The following is a 19,637-nucleotide window of genomic DNA, read 5'->3' on the forward strand; positions in this document are numbered from 1 at the left end:
TTAGTAAGAGGCCTAGAAATTTTAGAGAAGTCTTTGATATATCTCTTATAGAAACCAACATGACCTAGGAAACTACGAATACCTTTGATGTCCTTAGGACATGGCATTTTCTCAATTGCATCAACCTTAGCTTGGTCCACTTCAATACCTCTTTCAGAAATTTTATGACCCAAGACAATGCTTTCATTAACTATAAAGTGGCACTTCTCCCAATTCAAGACAAGATTTTTTTGTTCACATCTCTGCAAAACTCGCTCAAGATTGCTTAAACAATCATCAAAAGACTTCCCATAAACAAGAAAGTCATCCATCAAAACCTCAACAATCTTTTCAAAAAAGTCAGAGAAGATAGCAGTCATACATCTTTGAAAGGTAGCAGGTGCATTACATAAACCAAAAGGCATACGTCTATAAGCATAAGTTCCAAAGGGACAAGTAAAAGTAGTCTTTTCTTGATCAGGTTGAGAAACAGGTATTTGTGAAAAGCCAGAGTATCCATCTAGGAAGCAAAAGTGTGTGTGCTTAGATAATCTTTCAAGCATTTGATCAATAAAAGGAAAAGGGTAATGATCTTTTCTAGTTGCTTTGTTTAATTTTCTGTAATCAATCACCATTATATAGCATGTAACAATTCTTTGTGGAATAAGTTTATTCTTATCATTAGGAATAACAGTAATACCTCCTTTATTAGGGACACAATGAACAGGACTTACCCATCTACTGTCAGCTATAGGATAAATTATACCTGCTTCCAGAAGTTTTAAGATTTCCGTTCTTACCACTTCCTTCATTTTTGGATTCAACCGACGTTGGTGATCAACAACGGGTTTAGCATCAGGTTCCATATTAATTTTGTGCTGACATAGAGTGGGACTAATGCCCTTTAAATCATCAAGAGTATATCCAATAGCAGGCCGGTGCTTCCTTAGAACTTTCCATAATCTTTCTTCTTCATGTTCTGAAAGGTTAGCACTAAAATAACAGGATAGATTTTCTTTTCATCAAGATAAGCATATTTCAAAGTGTCTGGCAATTGTTTTAATTCAAACACAGGATCACCTTTAGGTGGAGGAGGACCTCCTAGAGTTTCAATAGGCAAATTGTGTTTAAGCAGAGGACGTTGTTCAAAGAAAACCGTATCTATTTTATTTCTTTCATGCATATGTAAATCATTTTCATGGTCTAGCAAATATTGTTCTAAAGGATCAGTAGGTGGAACAACAATTGAAGCAAGACCAATTAATTCATCCTTACTAGGCAATTCTTTTTCATGATGATTTCTACTAAACTTGGAAAAATTAAACTCATGAGACTCATCACCAAAGCTAACACCAACAGTTTGTTTCTTACAACCTATCTTGGCATTAAATGTATTCAAGAAAGGTCTACCAAAGATAATGGGACAAAAGTCATCTTGTGGGGAACCAAGCACAAGAAAATCAGTAGGGTATTTAATTTTCCCACACAAGACTTCAACATCTCTAATAATCCCAACTGGTGATATGGTGTCTCTATTAGCAAGTTTAAAGTAACATCTATTTCTTCTATCTCAGCAGGTGCTATGTTGTTCATAATTTCTTCATATAAAGTGTAAGGAATAGCACTCACACTAGCACCCATGTCACATAAACCATGATAACAGTGATCTCCTATTTTAATGGAAATAACAGGCATGCCAACAATAGGTCTATGTTTATCTCTTTTATCAGGTTTAGCAATTCTAGCAGCTTCTTCACAGAAGTAAATAATATGCCCATCCATATCTTCTTCCAAGAGATCTTTAACCATAGCAGTACTAGGTTCTACTTTAATTTGTTCATCAGGTTTAGGTGTTCTAATATAGCTTTTGTTAACCACAGTTGAAACTTTAGCATGTTCCTTAATCCTAATAGGGAAAGGTGGTTTCTCAATATAAGCAGAAGGAACAACTGGATCAACATTATAAAGTATTGTTTCTTCTTTAACTGGTACTGGTCCTTTAATTTCTTCTTTAATAGGTGGGTGATATTTAAACTACTTCTCCTTAGGGAGTTCAACATGAGTAGCAAATGATTCACAAAAGGAGGCCACTATCTCAGAGTCAAGTCCATATTTAGTGCTAAACTTTTGAAAAGCATCAGTATCCATAAAAGATTTAACACAATCATACTTAAGTTTAATACCCGACTCTTTACCTTCTTGAGTTCCCAATCTTTAGAGTTGCGTTTAATTCTTTCCAAAAGATCCCACCGGAATTCAATAGTCTTCTTCATAAATTAACCAGCACAAGAAGTATCAAGCATGGTTTGATCATTACGAGAAAGCCGAGCATAAAAATTGTGGATAATAATTTCTCTTGAGAGCTCATGACTGGGGCATGAATATAACATTGACTTAAGCCTCCCCAAGCTAGAGCGATGCTTTCTCCTTCACGAGGCCAAAAATTATTTATATAATTCCGATCACGATGAACTAGATGCATAGGATAATTTTTTTGGTGGAACTCCAATTTCAAACGATTCCAATTCCATGATCCAATATCATCACATAGCCTATACCATGCCAATGCTTTTCCCTTCAAAGATAAAGGGAAAACCTTTTTCATCACTTCATCCCTGGGTAAACCTGCAAGCTTAAACAATCCACAAATTTGTTCCACATATACAAGTGCATATTAGGATGTTCGGTTCCATCTCCTGCATAAGGATTAGCTAGCAGTTGTTCTATCATACCTGAAGGAATTTCATATTTAATATTTTCAGTAGGTGCAGTAGGTTGAGGGGTAGCTAATTGTGGTTCCGGACGAGGTGAAGATACCCCGAACAAACCCCTCAAAGGATTGTTTTCCATAGTAACAAGTGACAATAAATTTCAGCACACTATATAAATGTTTCCTTACCAAATTCCACTTACCAAAGGCGCTTCACTCCCCGGCAACGGCGCCAGAAAATAGCCTTGATGACCCACAACTATAGGGGATTAATTATAGCTCTTTTCGATAAGCAAGAGTGTCGAACCCAACGAGGAGCAGAAGGAAATGACAAGTAGTTTTCACATTTTGAACTATCGGTCTGACCGAGTTTCTCGATTTGGTCCCGCCGAGTTTGGTGATTTGTGTGTAACGGCTAGATGTTGTGTGGAGGCTATATATACCCTTCACCCACTCTTCATTCGTGGAGAGAGCCATCAGAACGTGCCTACACTTCTAGCATACATTTTCTGAGAGAGAACCACCTACTCATGTGTTGAGACCAAGATATTCCATTTCAACCACAAGAATCTTGATCTCTAGCCTTCCCCAAGTTGATTTCCACTCAAATCACCTTTCCACCAAATCCAAATCTGTGAGAGAGAGTTGAGTGTTGGGGAGACTATCATTTGAAGCACAAGAGCAAGGAGTTCATCATCAACACACCATCTATTACCTTTTGGAGAGTGGTGTCTCCTAGATTGGTTAGGTGTCACTTGGGAGCCTCCGTCAAGATTGTGGAGTTGAACCAAGGAGTTTGTACGGGCAAGGAGATCGCCTACTTCATGAAGATCTACCCTAGTGAGGCAAGTCCTTCATGGGCGATGGCCATGATGGGATAGACATGGTTGCTTCTTCGTGGACCCTTCGTGGGTGGAGCGCTCCGTGGACTCGCGCAACCGTTACCCTTCGTGGGTTGAAGTATCCATCAACGTGGATGTACGATAGCACCACCTATCGAAACCACGCCAAAAATCTCTGTGTCTCCAATTGCGTTTGCACACTCCAATCCCATCCCTTTACATTCTTGCAACTTGCATGCTTTACTTTCCGCTGCTCATATACTCTTGCCATGCTTGCTTGAAATGTATTGTGAATGTTTAAACTTGTGCTAAAACTCCACCTTAACTTGAAGAAATTAAAAACAGCTACTTTTCTTTGTTAAGAGTCTATTCACCCGCCTCTAGACATCTCTTCTCGATCCTTTCAATTGGTATCAGAGCTTTGGTCTCCATTGCTTTGGTTTAATCACCATTGGAGGAAGATGGATGAGTCTACGTTGGGGAGTCTTAGACGTAGAGTTCCTATACTTGATGGAGAGTTCTTTCATGAGTGGAAAATTGAGATGCTTGAGATTTTCAATGAATATCATTTGAACAAGTACATTAGTAGCCCTTGTGCACCCCTTGTTGATCCTATGCATCCTACCCTTGATGAGTCTATTGACATGATCCACAACCTTAGAACTGTTAACCTTATCACTAGAGGTTTGCCTAGAAACTTGATTGGTTGCTTGCCTACTCTTGATTGTGCCTACACTATATGGAGATTTCTTGAGGAACTATTTCCAAACTATTCCTTGCAAAACTTAGATGACATTCTTCATAAGTCTATTGCCTTGAGTAAGATGAATTCCAATGATCCTAAGTTTGGTGATTGTCTATTTGAGCTTACTAACCTCATGCGTGCCAAAGGAGATGTTGGAATCATTAGCAATATCATCTCCGAAGCCATTAGAATTCATAAAGATGAATATTGTGATGATCATTTATCTAATGAATCACACTCTCTAGTAATTGATCCATCACAAGACGACGTTGAACATGGATATTATGATGAGGATGATGATAGTGACTTTGATCTCGATGAGTCTATGAGACACTTTGGTCTTATGGCTAATCTTCGCGGCTACATGGCTGGAGGAAAGGAATGGGTTCTTGATAGTGGATGTACCGATCACATGACCAGAGATAAGGATATGTTTCGTGGGCTAGCTGAAAACGACGGCCCTCGAAAGTTTGTAACTTTTGGTGATAACTCAAAGGGTAAGGTGGTTGGCCTTGGTAAGGTGGCCATCTCACATGATAGCTCCATACAAAATGTTATGCTCATTGAATCTCTTGGCTACAATTTACTTTCTGTATCTAGACTTGCTGACTTTGGCTTCAATGTCCTATTTACTGAAGTAGATTGCCAAGTCTTTCTTAGAGATAATCATAATATGGTCTTTACCAGTATACGTAGAGGTGATCTATATATTGTTGATTTCACTAAAAAGGCTCAACCTAGAACTTGCTTAATTGCTAAATCTTCCAAAGGTTGGTTGTGGCATAAAAGGTTAGGTCATGTGGGCATGCGAAATCTTGATAAGCTTATTAAAGGTGATCATATCCTTGGAGTAAAAGATGTTATATTTGACAAGGATAGATTGTGCAGTGCTTGTCAAGCAGGAAAACAGGTTGGAGGAAGCCACCCCGTGAAGAACATCATGACCACGAGAAGACCGCTCGAGCTACTTCATATGGATCTCTTTGTTCCCAATTGAGGGAGTCTTGGTTTAAGGGGTCCTCGGGCGTCCGGACAATGTAACATGGGTCGGATAATGGGCTGTGAAGATACAAGACAGAAGACTTCTTCCCGTGTCCGGATAGGACTCTCCTTTGCGTGGATGGCAAGCTTGGCATTCGGATATGTAAATTCCTTCCTTTGTAAACCGACTTTGTATAACCCTAGGCCCCTCCGGTGTCTATATAAACCGGAGGGTTTAGTCCGTAGAGGCAATCACAATCATACATGCTAGACATCTAGGGTTTAGCCTTACGATCTCGTGGTAGATCAACTCTTGTAACCCTCATATTCATCAAGATCAATCAAGCAGGAAGTAGGGTATTACCTCCATCAAGAGGGCCCAAACCTGGGTAAACATCGTGTCCCCCGTCTCCTGTTACCATCGACCCTAGACGCATAGTTCGGGACCCCCTACCCGAGATCCGCCGGTTTTGACACCGACATTGGTGCTTTCATTGAGAGTTCCGTTGTGACATCAAAGACAGGATTGATGGCTCACCTTGTTATCAAGGAAGGTATCACCTCTGGAGGAGCCCTGGCCCCAGGCCAAACCCTCCGGTTGGGCGGTTTTACCATGACCGGCCGTGCGGCCGTCAAGCCGATGATGACTACTCAGATCATCGAAAACCATCTCTGTATCGACTCCGAATACTCCAAACGGATGGATCCGGTAGAGCTGTCATCTTTAAACGAACTCCTGGATCGCATCACCGCCATGGGGGGTCGCTACAGACTATGATCGGATTGGGCTTAAACTCGATCAGAGAGAAATCAAATCTCCGCCGATCACCCATCAGATAGCGGCCATAGAGGAGCAGAACAACAACTCTTCCTCTATGTTGAAGACGAACTATGTTCGGATTTCCGAGCTCGAAGAGCTGGATACCTGTCTGCGGAACGACACTCCCAGTTCTCCGAACCTAGAGTCGGACATTGGGCCTGAAAAATCAGTTTACATCCCGGAGCCCGAACTATTAAGCTCGGAAGTTTTTCAAACTCCGGACCCAGGGTTCGGATTTAAAGCCACCCACCCACCACAAGCAATATTCGCCAAGCAATTCTGACCCTCCGGATATATGCGACCTCATGTACATACGACAACAGTCTCAGGAAATAGTCCATCACTTTTGGGCCAGGTTCCTCCCTGTCAAAAACAAGATTAAAGATTGCCGCGACGAGGGCGCGATTTCAGTATTGTGCAATAATTGCACGGATGAGGGAATCCTCAACGCCATCAACCACCGTCGCATATTACACTTTGCTGACTTGGCAACCATAGTACAGAAGTACTGCGCAATGGAAAGCGCCTGGAAAACTTAGACAGCTCGCTGGGAACCCCCGGTTTCCACTCAACCCCTCGGGCGGGCGAAAAGGGTGCACCCTCACGCGGCACCCGAACCCATATTGAAGAAAACTAAGCCCATTACGGGACGCAGAACCGTTCTGGAGGGATGGCTTGATAAGCCATGCAAAATACACACGACATCGGATACCGAACCAACCCACAACCTTAGAGCATGCTGGATACTCCGGCAAGTGGCCAAAAGCGGCGAGGATATCCTCGCCAAAAACACCTCAGAGCAACGTCCCCCGGACGATGACGACCTCAGAGTATTAACGGTCTTGGAGACCTTCGCTTCAAACAATCGGTGCAAGAGGGTACTCCGCGACCTCGCCGAAGTCTGCCAAGTCGCAGCAATAAACCCCTGGAACGACACGGCCATAACTTTCAACGCCAGTGACGAACCAAGATTCCGGTCAGTCCGGGCACTAGCCGCCTTGGTCCTCAATCCAATTGTGGATGGCTTTCGGCTCACTAATGTGCTCATGGACGACGGCAGCGGGCTAAACCTCATCTATGAGGACACACTCAATAAAATGGAAATAGACATGAGCCGCATCGAGCAAAGTAATACGACCTTCCGAGGAATCATTCCCAGCCGGGAGGCATGGTGCGCGGGGAAAATCACACTTGACGTGGTATTCGGCAAGCCAGAGAACTACCGGTCCGAAGAAATAACCTTCCAAGTGGCCCCTTTCAACAGTGGATATCACGCCCTATTGGGGCGAGATGCGTTCACATGCTTTCAAGCCATACCCCACTACGGGTATATGAAGCTCAAGATGCCCGGGCCCAATGGTATTATCACTCTCGCCAGTGATCCAGACATAGCCCTCCACGCCGAAAACAAAACCGCATCCCTGGCCCTCGAGGCGCTGTCCGAGGTCCTCGCGGCCAAAGATTTAACCGCACTACGCTCCACGGTGGAGAGGGACGACGTAATCCTTGATAAGCGGCCCAAATCCACCTCTTTCAAACCAGCAGACGAAATAGTCAAATTTCAGGTCCACCCAACGGACCCCAAGAAGACAGCTTTCATCGGGACACAGCTGGACCCAACGGTTGACGCCACACTACGAGCGTTCCTACACGAAAACTGGGACATATTCGCCTGGCACCCTTCTGATATGCCAGGGATCCCACGCAAGTTGGTCGAACACAACCTCAATATATTGAAGGGATATAAGCCGGTCAAGCAAACACTTCGGCGCTTTTCCGAACCCAAACGACAAGCTATGGGGGAAGAGCTAGCCAAGTTAATTGAGGCCGGATTCATCAGAGAAATAAAACACCCGGACTGGCTAGCAAACCTGGTGATGGTGCCAAAGAAGGATAAATCCTGGCACCTGTGCGTCGATTTCAAATACCTCAACAAGGCTTGCCCTAAGGATCCCTTCCCCCTCCCCCACATCGATCAGATTATCGATGCTACCGCAGGACACGACTCACTGTGTTTCCTCGACGCATACTCCGGATACCATCAAATCAAAAGGAAGGAGTCCGATCAAGCCGCAACGGCATTCATTACCCCATACAGTCCTTTCTGCTTCAACACTATGCCCTTCGGGCTAAAAAACGCCGGCGCCACCTACCAACGCATGATTCAAACATGCCTGGAGAAACAAATCGGCAAGACAGTTGAAGCATATGTGGATGACGTAGTCATCAAGACTAAGCACGTCGAGTCACTAATAGACAACCTGCGTCTCACATTTGACAGCCTCCGTACTTATGACATCAAGCTCAATCCGGAAAAGTGTGTTTTCGGCGTTCCCGCTGGAAAACTGCTGGGTTTCATCGTTTCCAATAGAGGAATTGAGGCAAAACCCAGCCAAAATCCGAGCTTTGTCACAGTTGGCTACACCAACAGACCTTAAGCAGGTCCAAAAACTAGCCGGATGCATGGCAGCTCTAAGCCCCTTTATCTCCAGATTAGGAGAAAAAGCATTGCCACTTTATCGCCTTCTCTGACACACCGACCACTTCGAGTGGACGGATGCGGCAACGGCCGGACTGGAAGAAATAAAGGCTCTTTTAGCGAGCAACCCAATCCTGGCCGCGCCGAGCGTCGGCGAACCAATGTTATTATACATCTCTGCAACACACCAGGTGGTGAGCGCGGTGCTCGTCGTTGAGCGAGAGGCGGACGGACACAAATTTCCACTCCAGAAACCGGTATACTACGTATCCACTGTCCTCACACCATGCAAATCCCGGTACCCTCATTACCAAAAGATAGCATATGCGGTCTTCATGGCATCCCGGAAGCTACGACACTACTTCCAAGAGTGCTCTATCACGGTGGCTTCTGAAGTACCACTCAATGACATAATAAACAACCGCGACGCTACCGGCCAGATTGCTAAGTGGGCCATTGAGCTCCTACCATTCGACATAACATACAAACCACGCCGGGCCATTAAATCCCAAGTATTGGCCGACTTCGTCACCGAATGGACAGAGGCCGAACTCCCTAAAGAGTACGACACATATTCCAACTAGGTCATGTACTTCGATGGCTCTAAAATGATGGCCGGTTTAGGAGCAGGTGTCATTTTAATGTCCCCCACGGGAGACACAGTCCAATACGTACTCCCAATATTATACACAGACTCCAATAATGCAGCCGAATACGAGGCCTTACTGCACGGTCTTCGGATGGCTACCTCCATGGGCATACAACGCTTGGAGGTGCACGGGGACTCAAATCTTGCAATATCCCAAATAGATGGAGACTTCGACGCCAAAGATCCGAAGATAGCGGCCTATCGTAACGCTGTACTCAAAATATCAGCTAGGTTCGAGGGACTCGAGTTTCATCATGTGGCTCGGGAAAGTAATCAAGCGGCGGATGTCCTTGCTCGCATAGGCGCCAAAAGCGTGAACCCGTCCCGCCTAACATCTTTTTGGAAAGGCTCTTCAAGCCATCCGTGGTGTGGCAGGATGAGAGCAACAACACCAGTCCGGACTCGATTACACCCCAGATTCCGAACACAATACCGATATCATCGGGGGCTCAGCCACCGACATAAGATCATCGGCCCATCTAATAATAGCAGTAATTGCCCCATGGACCGAACCCTTCTTCGCCTACCTTAATAGGCGAGAGCTCCTTGAGGACCAGAATGAGGCTAGCTGCATTGTTCGGTGCTCAAAAGCCTACAAGGTCCATGACGGAGAGCTCTACAAGAAAAGTGCTACCAGAGTCCTTCAAAGGTGTATCTCCGAAGGAGAGGGACGACAGCTCCTAGCCGAAATCCATGCTGGTCTCGGCGGTCACCATGCCATGGCTCGAGCCCTTGTAAGTAAGGCCTTCCGTACAGGCTTCTTTTGGCCGACGGCCCGAGCAGATGCACAAGACCTGGTCCAATGCTGTGTTGGATGCGAACTCTTCGCCAATCAAAGCCATATGCCACCTACGGCTCTACAAACAATCCCCATTACTTGGCCTTTTGCAGTCTGGGGGCTTGATATGGTCGGACCCCTTAAAGGAGGAAGCCATAAGAAAAATATCTGCTAGTCATGGTAGATAAATTCACCAAATGGATAGAGGCCAAACCAGTGAAGACGGCCGAAGCCGGACCGGTGATAGACTTCATATCCGGTGTAGTGCACCGTTATGGTGTCCCACACAACATCATCACCGATAACGGCTCCAATTTCACAGCCGATGAAGTGAAATCCTGGTGTGCTAAACTGGGCATTAAGCTCGATTACGCCTCGGTCTATCACCCACAAACAAACGGTCAAGTTGAACGAGCTAATGGTCTTATTATGAGCGGCATTAAGCCTAGACTAGTGCAGTCATTGAAAGAATCAGACAAGCACTGGATTGAGGAGCCCGACTCCGTACTCTGGGGGCTGCGGACCACGCCCAATCGCACTACCGGATATACACAATTCTTCATGGTGTACGGCGCAGAGGCCGTTTTGCCCTGCGACCTCATTCATGACTCACCTCGAGTGCGCGTGTATGAAGAGAGAGAAGCCGAGTTGGATCGGCAGGACAGTCTAGATGCCTTGGAGGAGGAGCGCGACGTTGCAAAAGCCCGTTCTGCATTCTATCAACAACAGGCTCACAGATATCAAAGCAGAGAGGTGCGGGCCAAGACTTATAATGTTGGTTAACTCGTTCTACGCTTGCCAGAAAAGAAAAAGGACAAACTCAAGCCCAAGTGGGAGGGTCCCTTCATCATAGATGAAGTTCTCATTGGAGGAGCGTACCGCCTGCATGATGCATCGGACAATCGCTTAGAGCCGAACACGTGGAACGCCGCCAGACTCCGAAGATTCTACGCCTAGAGCCGGACTCTCTGTTCGTTTTCTTCTCCCTTTGTCTCCATTTTTTTCCTCTCTTTAACCTTTTTTCTAGCTTTAAGCTCTTGTGCGGCTAAACCGTGCACCAATGATGTACACATCCTTAAATGTACACACCCATAATGCTTGGGGGCTTCTTTTACTGAAGCTTATTATTATTATTATTATTATTATTTTCTGAGCATCAAGCTCCACACATATGTGTCCTTTCCTCATATCTACCTTTTCTTCGCCATTATATGCATCGTTATGACTTAAGTTTTTGCCAAGCTGGGTTGCCTAGCTCCTGTGCTTATGCCCTACGTTCCCGTTTGTTCGGCTAGGGCATAAAGGGAGCACCTCTGTGATTGTTACAGCCGAGTCATCCGGACATGTACCTCAGACTGGGTGAAGCCGAAAGCTAGCGTTCTTAAGGGAATATTCGGTCGGCGGACTAAAGATGTTTTACATTCATTACACTATGAACACCCGGATGTTACGTATACTGCGACTTTTCGATCATAGTTCAGACATGCATACTAACGCATGTTCACCCAGGGAAAGGAACCCTTAATGGAACTATTCTCCCTGGAAGGTGTTTCTTACAATCAACATGTAAGATAACATAGTGTCGGAGTAATGGGCCACGGGTAGGCTAACCCGAGACCCAGAACCTTTCAAGACATCGGGGCTGGCTGCGCCCCTCAAGGCACCAAGACGAAGTGCCGCCTTCTGGTGGCCGGCTGGAGGAATAGCCGGCTGCCCGCAGACGGCCGAGTTCCAGAGGCCGGCATCAAGACTAGCCGACTCCTAGTGGGCGGCTTCCAGAGAAGCCGGCCCCTAGCAGTCGGCCCGAGGCGCCAACAAAGCCTGCGCCCTCATCAAGGAAGACAAGACAGGGAGTGGCTACAGTATAGCCCATCCCTCCTGAATCCAGGGATGGGCGTGGCCACAGTGCACCGTACAGGCGGAGATCCCCGCTCGGCGCCGCACTGTTGCCACTCCACCCCTGACATCACCACAGGCAGGCGGAGCCCTGCTCCCATGACGGCCTGTCGGTACGGCACAAGGACGACGGGCCCCACCGATCAGCGAGAGCTCGGAAGACGGCTAGAGCCCCACCAGTCGGACCCGAGGGAGGTCGGCCCCCAGCAGTCGGCCCGCCCCTTCCTTGGGACCCACGCGCCATTAACGAGATGAGACGCAGAGTGGCTACAGTAATCGCCCGCCAGGCGGCGGGGCTGTAGCCACGCTCCCATGACCGAGCCTGCGTCATTAGCATCACAGCTACAGTGATCAGCAGCCGACCAGACCCGTGAGCCGCGGAGGCGGCCTGTCGGCCCCGTACCAGACCAGTCGGCGGGGCCCACCAGGCGGCGGGCCCCAGCAGTAGGCGGAGAAGCCGGCAACCAGAGAGACTGACAGCCGGGTCCTACACCCGGCCGGATTACTACTGTACCCCTGGGGGGTAGGCCTATATAAACCCCCCAGGGCACCCATGCAAAGGGTTCCCAACTTGTTAGAACTAGACTGACCCATAGAGAAAGGAGAGAGCTAGCCTTGCCTTCTCCTACCTCTAGCATACAGCTCGAGGAGCACCATTGTACTCACTATTGCCTTAGTGATCATGCGGAGACCCCGCAGAGCAGGACTAGGGGTGTTATCTCCTAGGAGAGCCCCGAACCTGGGTAAAGTGCGCCGGCGTTCGTGTCTACGCCTTATCCCGCTTCCAGGCACCGGCGACGTTCTACTCGCTCCCACCATGATAAGCCATCCTTTGGCATATGTCGCACCCAACCCCCGACATTTGGTGCCCACTGTGGGGCGAGGTGCACCGTCGTCCGGAGACCTGTTCTGGATGGGAACCCTTTTCCTCCCTAGCGAGCACAGCCAGCCCGGCATGCCAGACGGAGTCTGCGCTGACGCGCTGCATGGCGTGGAGGTCGCCTGCGCGGCGAGCTGCCTCGCCGATCTTGTTGGCGAGGTTCGCCTCTCCGACGAGCCTGCGTCTGACGCGGGCACCGATGGTCCCGAGAGCCGCCTCGTCAGCCTCCTCGAACAACTCCACGCCACGAGCGAGCCTGCTGTGGACTTGGAATCTGTTGGCTCCACCGACCCGATGCTTGTCGATTCCGACACTGCGTCGCTTGACGCATTCCCCACCAACGTGGTGGTCTACGAAGAGCCGCTTCCTCACGCGGAGAGCGGCGGAAGCGCCGTCACGGAGGTGCTTGTCATCGGTCACAGCGAGCACTCCGGCGGAGGTGCTCATGACCCGCTCGATGCGGCACTGCAAGACCTGACGGCGCCCATCCCAGAAGACGCCGATGCCGAGATGCTGGAAGCACGCCGCGTCCATCTCGTCGAGAGCGCCAAGAAGCCGGCCAACATGAGACGCCTATCGGAGGCCTACCAGCGCGAGATGGACCGCGCTGTGGGTGGCACACCGGCTCCTGGTGGGCCTAGCCTCATAGGCACGGTCCGGCAACGCGGCGTGGCCATCACTAGCCTGTTCGGGGCAGATCGCCCCGTCTACACCACGCCCGTGGAAAATACCCGAGCTGCCCGGGCGGCGGCAGAAGAGCTGGACAAGTTCAAGGGCGAAGAGCGCCGCCAAATGGCGGAGCGCGTCCAGCGACTCCCCGACGCGGCTGCTGAGCAGCACGAGGCCGGCTGCCGCACTGAGGCGCCCCACCGGCAAAATGACGATCTGCCTCCCCGCCGAGATCAAGGCGCGACATCCCGGACGCCGACTGTTGGCGTCCGCGGAAGAAGAGACAAGGAGCCGGCTGCCAGCCGCAGCCGAACTCGCATCACCATCGAGCGCGACCAAGACGGCCGGCCGAGAGCTGTGGAACGACGGGATGACTGTCCGCCTCCTCCCCCTCGCAGGGAAAGACGCGTCTCCCTGCCGCCTATTGAACACCCGACACTCGGCGACCGCCTTGGCCACCGAGAAGGAGTCGGAGAGAATGATGCCCGCCACCGGATCGACCGTCTCCACCGATCCCTGGCGCTAGAAGAAGAAGACGAGTTGGGTCCGCCTTGTTTTGGCCCCCGCATTTGAGATGAGCCCTTCCCCAAAGGGTTCACGCTCCGAAGAGATACGCCCAAGTACACCGGCTCCGTGAAGCCGGAGGACTGGCTGGCCGACTACTCCACAGCCGTCAGCATCGCGAACGGAAACAAGCGCGTTGCCGTGAAGTACGTTCCACTCATGCTCCAGGGCACGGCCCGGACATGGCTGAACAGCCTGAAGCCCCGCAACATCAATAGCTGGGTCGATTTCACCGAGGCCTTCATCCGCAACTTCACCAGCACATACAAATGACCGCCCAAGCCTCGGCAGCTCTCCTTGTGTGTCCAAGGCCCCAACGAGTCGACTCGCGACTATCTCACGCGCGGGGCCGAGCTCCACAACTCTTGCGAGGGCGTGCGTGAGGTGCAGGCCATCGAGTACTTCACCGTCGGGTGCCGAGAGGGCACCCTTCTTAAGCACAGGCTTCTCTGCGACGAGCCAGCGACCCTTGACGAGCTACTGATCATAGCAGATAAATACGCCACGGCCGACTCCTCCATGAAGGCAGAGATCCAAGTTGATGCATCTGGAAAAGTGGCTCCTCCAGCTCCCTGGACCCCGGCTGGCGACACCACTCGGCGTCAGCAACCCGACGACAACAAACACAAGGCCACGCAGCCGGCTTCTATAAGCCGGCAGGTGGCGACAGTCGAAGACCAGCAGCCAGAAGGGCAGGCTCCATCCAAGCGCTAGAAGGGCGGCAAGCCCAATTGGCTGCCCGCTTTCTCATATGAGCAGACTCTTGATGCACCCTGCAAATTTCATAGCGGCGCGAAGCCGTCTAACCACACCACTCGGGAGTGCCATTGGCTCACCAGGATTGCCAAGGGAGACGGCCTTCTGCCTCCTCCGCCTGCTGGGCAGCCGCCTCCTCCTCCCCCCAGCAGCCGACAATTCGACCAGACGGAGCCATACAAGACGAGTATCCTGAAGAGCACGAAGCTTATGTCGTGTTCACCAGCGTGGCCAACGATAAGCACATCAGACGACAACGACAGCAAGAAGTGAATGCGGTGGCATCAGAGACCCTCGAGTTCATGCATTGGTCCGAGAAGCCCATCAGCTGGAGCAGAGCCGACCACCCGGAAGTAATGCCCAATCCCGGCTCCTATACCCTGGTCCTGGATGCCACCTTTGCCACAGAGAGGCGAGCTGCTCGTTTCTCCCGAGTTCTGATAGATGGCGGCAGCAGCATCAACATCCTGTATAAGGATACCATGGAGAAGTTGGGAATCAAACAAAGGCAGCTTCAGCCCAGCCTGACCGTATTTCATGGCATAGTTCCTGGCCTTTTCTGCTCACCAATCGGCAAGATCCAGATAGGCGTCCTCTTTGGAGACAAAGATCATTTCTGCCGAGAGCCAGTCTGGTTTGAGGTGGTGGACCTTGAGAGCCCATACCATGCACTACTTGGCCGGCCTGCTCGGGCCAAGTTCATGGCGGTCCCCCACTATGCTTACCTCAAGATGAAGATGCCGAGTTCCAAGGGAATTCTGACCATAGCAGGGGACTACAAGAAGCCGGCTGGCCGAGTCCCTTGTGATCGCGGCTGAGAAGCGGCTCCTTGACCGAGTTGTGGCAATGGCAAGCAAGCAGCCGGAAATGTCACCCAACCCCAAGGAGTTGGAAGCCGAGGGCTCGTTCAAGCCGCCAAAGAGACAAATAAGATACCCTTGGACCCGGAGCACCCGGAGAGGTACGCTGTCATAGGTGCAAACCTTGACAGCAAATAGGAAGGCGAGCTCGTCGATTTCCTCCGTGAGAATCGGGACATCTTTGCATGGTCACCTAAAGACATGCCGGGTGTTCCGACGGATTTCGCCGAGCACAAGTTACATGTCCGGTCCGATGCCAAGCCATTCAGGCAGCCTTTGCGCCGCCTGTCAGAAGAGAAGAGAAGAGAAGAGTCGTTGGAGAAGAGATAGCCCGGCTGCTGGCAGCCGGCTTCATCATGGAAGTGTTCTTTCCAGAGTGGCTGGCCAACCCAGTCCTTGTGCTGAAGAAAAACAAGCAGTGGGGCATGTGTATTGATTACACCAGCCTCAACAAAGCCTGCCCCAAAGACCCATTTGCTTTGCCGAGAATTGACCAAGTGATAGACTCCACAGCCGGATGCGAGCTGTTGAGTTTTTTGGATGCATACTCAGGGTATCACCAGATCAAGCTGAACCCGGCCGACAGGCTGAAGACCGCCGTCATCACACCATTTGGAGCCTTCTGCTACTTGACCATGATGTTCGGCTTGAGGAATGCCGGCGCCACATTTCAACGTTGCATGCAGAAGTGCCTCCTCAAACAACTCGGCAGGAACGCCCATGTTTATGTGGACGATGTTGTGGTGAAGACGGAGAAGCGTGGAACGCTGCTAGAAGACCTCAAGGAGACCTTTGAGAACTTGCGCCGATTTCAAATCAAGCTCAACCCGGAGAAATGCGTCTTTGGAGTACCAGCCGGCCAGCTTCTTGGCTTCCTGGTCTCAGAGCGCGGCATAGAGTGCAACCCTGTGAAGATCAAGGCCATCGAGAGGATGGAAGTGCCCACCTGACTGCTCGACGTGCAAAAGTTCACCGGCTGCTTGGCATCCATCAGCCGCTTCATCAGTCGGCTGGGCGAGAAGGCTCTTCCCCTGTACCAGCTCATGAAGAAGACCACTTTTTTCGAGTGGAACGACAAGACGGACGAAGCTTTTCTCCAACTCAAGAAGATGTTGACTACTCCACCTGTCCTGGCGGCTCTGACTCCTAAGGAGCCCATGCTCCTCTACATCGCCGCCACCAGCCGAGTGGTCAGCACAGTCATAGTGGTAGAACGCAAGGAGGAAGGCAAGGCACTACCAGTCCAGAGACCGGTGTACTACCTGAGTGAAGTGCTGTCAGCCTCCAAGCAAAACTACCCCCACTATGAGAAGATGTGCTACGGCGTGCATTTTGCCGCCAAGAAATTGAAGCCATATTTTCAAGAGCACCCAATCACTGTGGTCTGCACAGCTCCACTAGCCGAGATCATTGGAAGCCGAGATGCTTCAGGCCGGGTGGCCAAATGGGCCATAGATTTGGCCCCCTACACAATCTACTACCAGCCTCCCACCGCCATCAAATCACAAGCACTGGCCGACTTCCTCGTCGACTGGGCCGAGACCCAGTACCTGCCACCAGCGCCGGACTCCACCCATTGGCGGATGCATTTTGATGGTTCCAAGATGCGCACCGGATTAGGAGATGGCATCGTCCTCACCTCTCCCAAAGGCGACAAGCTCAGATATGTGCTGCAAATTCACTTTGCCGCCTCCAACAACGTCGCTGAATATGAGGCACTCATTCACGGGCTCCGGCTTGCTAAGGAACTCGGCATTCGCCGGATCCTGTGCTATGGTGACTCTGACTTGGTGGTCTAGCAGTCGTCGGGCGACTGGGACGCCAAAGATGCAAACATGGCGAGCTACCGCTTCCTCGTACAGCAACTCAGCGGATACTTTAAAGGGTGCGAGTTTCTCCATGTGCCAAGGAATGACAATGAGCAAGCAGATGCCTTGGCACGAATCGGCTCCACCCGTCAGGCAATACCAACCGGCGTTGCCCTGCAATGCCTCCTCAAGCCGTTTGTCAAGCCATCGCCAGAGTCAGATTCCATCTTCGTGCCGACTCCTCCTGAAGCAGTCGGATCTGACTGGAGAGCTCCAGCAGCCGGCACGGGAACTCCGACAGGCGGCCCGGGGGCCGCGGCAGTCGCACCCGGCCCGGGGACTTCAGAACCCGGCCCGGGGACTGCAGCGGTCAGCCCGGGGACTTCAGAACCCGGCTCGGGGACTGCAGCAGTCGGCCCGGGGACTTCATCGACTCAGCAAGCGGCAGCTGTGTCACATCCTAGTTAGTTCATGCATTAGAGTGTTGCATCATGGCTACATTTCACAGAAACCTGAAATGGGGATGCCAGAAACCCCCAGCACCCCCCCTGGAACAACTAGGGTTTACTAAAATTTTTCCAATGAACCTGAAATGCCCTCCATAAATGTTCACCACCTTTGGTCTTGGCTAAAACCTCTGCCAAAAATGGTTTCATATTTTTGGAGGCCATCTTGGATTTTTGCACAAGCCATAAGTATTTGCATTTGGGCATTTTAAATGCTATAAATATTTTCAAATGCCCAAATAATCTTGAAGGTATTTTTAGGCTGTTGGGAATAATCTCAAAGGTGCCTCAGAATATTTCCAGGATTTTTCCAAATGAAATAGTATTTTTACTATTTCAAACACAGTACAGAAATAAATAAAAAGAGAAAAGAACAGAAGGCAGAAAACTTACCTGGCAGCCCACCTGGCGGCCCAGCACTGTGCTGGCCCGCGCCAGTCAGCTGCCTGCTCTCGCCAGAGCAGGCAGAGAGCTGACGCCGGCGAGCGTGAGCTCGCCACGGCGCCAGCAGCTTGCCGCCCTCGCCGCGGATGAGCTGGCCGACCTCTCTCGATGCGCCCCGAGCCCCTGGACATTGCCATTCTCCCCCATCGCCTCTCCCTCGCCTTCTCCCCACCATGGCCGACGCCGCCGCAGCCACCTCACCGGAGTAACCGCGGCCACCGTCGACCTCGCGCCGTACTAACGTGTCCTACAGCACCGCCGTCGCCCACTCCTTCGAGCAAGCCGAGCCCCGAGCGCTCGTTTGCCCCGAAGCTCCGTCACCGACCTCGCCTTCGCCGCTCACCGTCGGAGATCCCCTCCGCCGTCGCCACTGCTACAGCTCGTCTCCGACCTCGCCGTCTGCTCCGTCGCAACCGCCGTGAGCATGGCCACCTTCCCATCCTCTCCTCTCTCTCTCTCGAGCGCTGTAGCCACCGCACGAAGCTCACCCGAACGCGCCGCCGCACGAGCTCGTCGCCGACGAGGCTCCGGCCATCTAACGGCCGCACCACCGTAGCCATTAGCTTCACCGCAACGCCAGGAACCCGTAGCACCCTCGCACGTTCCTCGCCGCGCTCTCTAGCTACGGTTCCGACTACGCCCGTACCCCGGCAGCCGCACGGCTCGTCGCCGGCGTCGATTCCGGCGACCCCGAGCTCCACTACCACCACCAGTCGACGCGGTTCGCCCCCAGCTACACATAGGTACTCTCCGCCGTCCTTTTGGTCGCCGGAGGGGGGATCCCGCACTCCACCGCCGCGTCTGGACGTCGCCGGCGGCTAAACGCCGGCGAGTCAACGTGGTTTGACCACAGGTCAACCCCCCAGGGTCACTGACGAGTGGGGCCCGCCTGCTAACTAATCTGAGTTAGAGTTAAAACTAATCCTAATTAACTAATTACCTAACAGTGTCACTGACACAGGGGACCCACACGTCAGGTATGACCTGGACGACCCCGTTGACCTGCTGACGTCACACTGACGTCAGGCTGACGCAGTAAAGCTTTTACTGGAATTATTCTTATATTGAAAATTCCAGAAATTATCACAAACTTCAAAAAATCATAGAAAATAATCTATAGCTCAGAATGAAAAGATTTATATATGAAAAATGATCAGAAAAATCCATTCTATCCATCTGTACTGGTTTCATGCATGATTAAGCAAGTTAACCTACTGTTTTATACAGAACAAGATAAAGCATTAATATGGGCCATTTATGAACTTGGAATT

The sequence above is a fragment of the Triticum aestivum genome, chromosome 2D (assembly GCF_018294505.1).
Source record: "Triticum aestivum cultivar Chinese Spring chromosome 2D, IWGSC CS RefSeq v2.1, whole genome shotgun sequence".
Taxonomy (NCBI): domain Eukaryota; kingdom Viridiplantae; phylum Streptophyta; class Magnoliopsida; order Poales; family Poaceae; genus Triticum; species Triticum aestivum.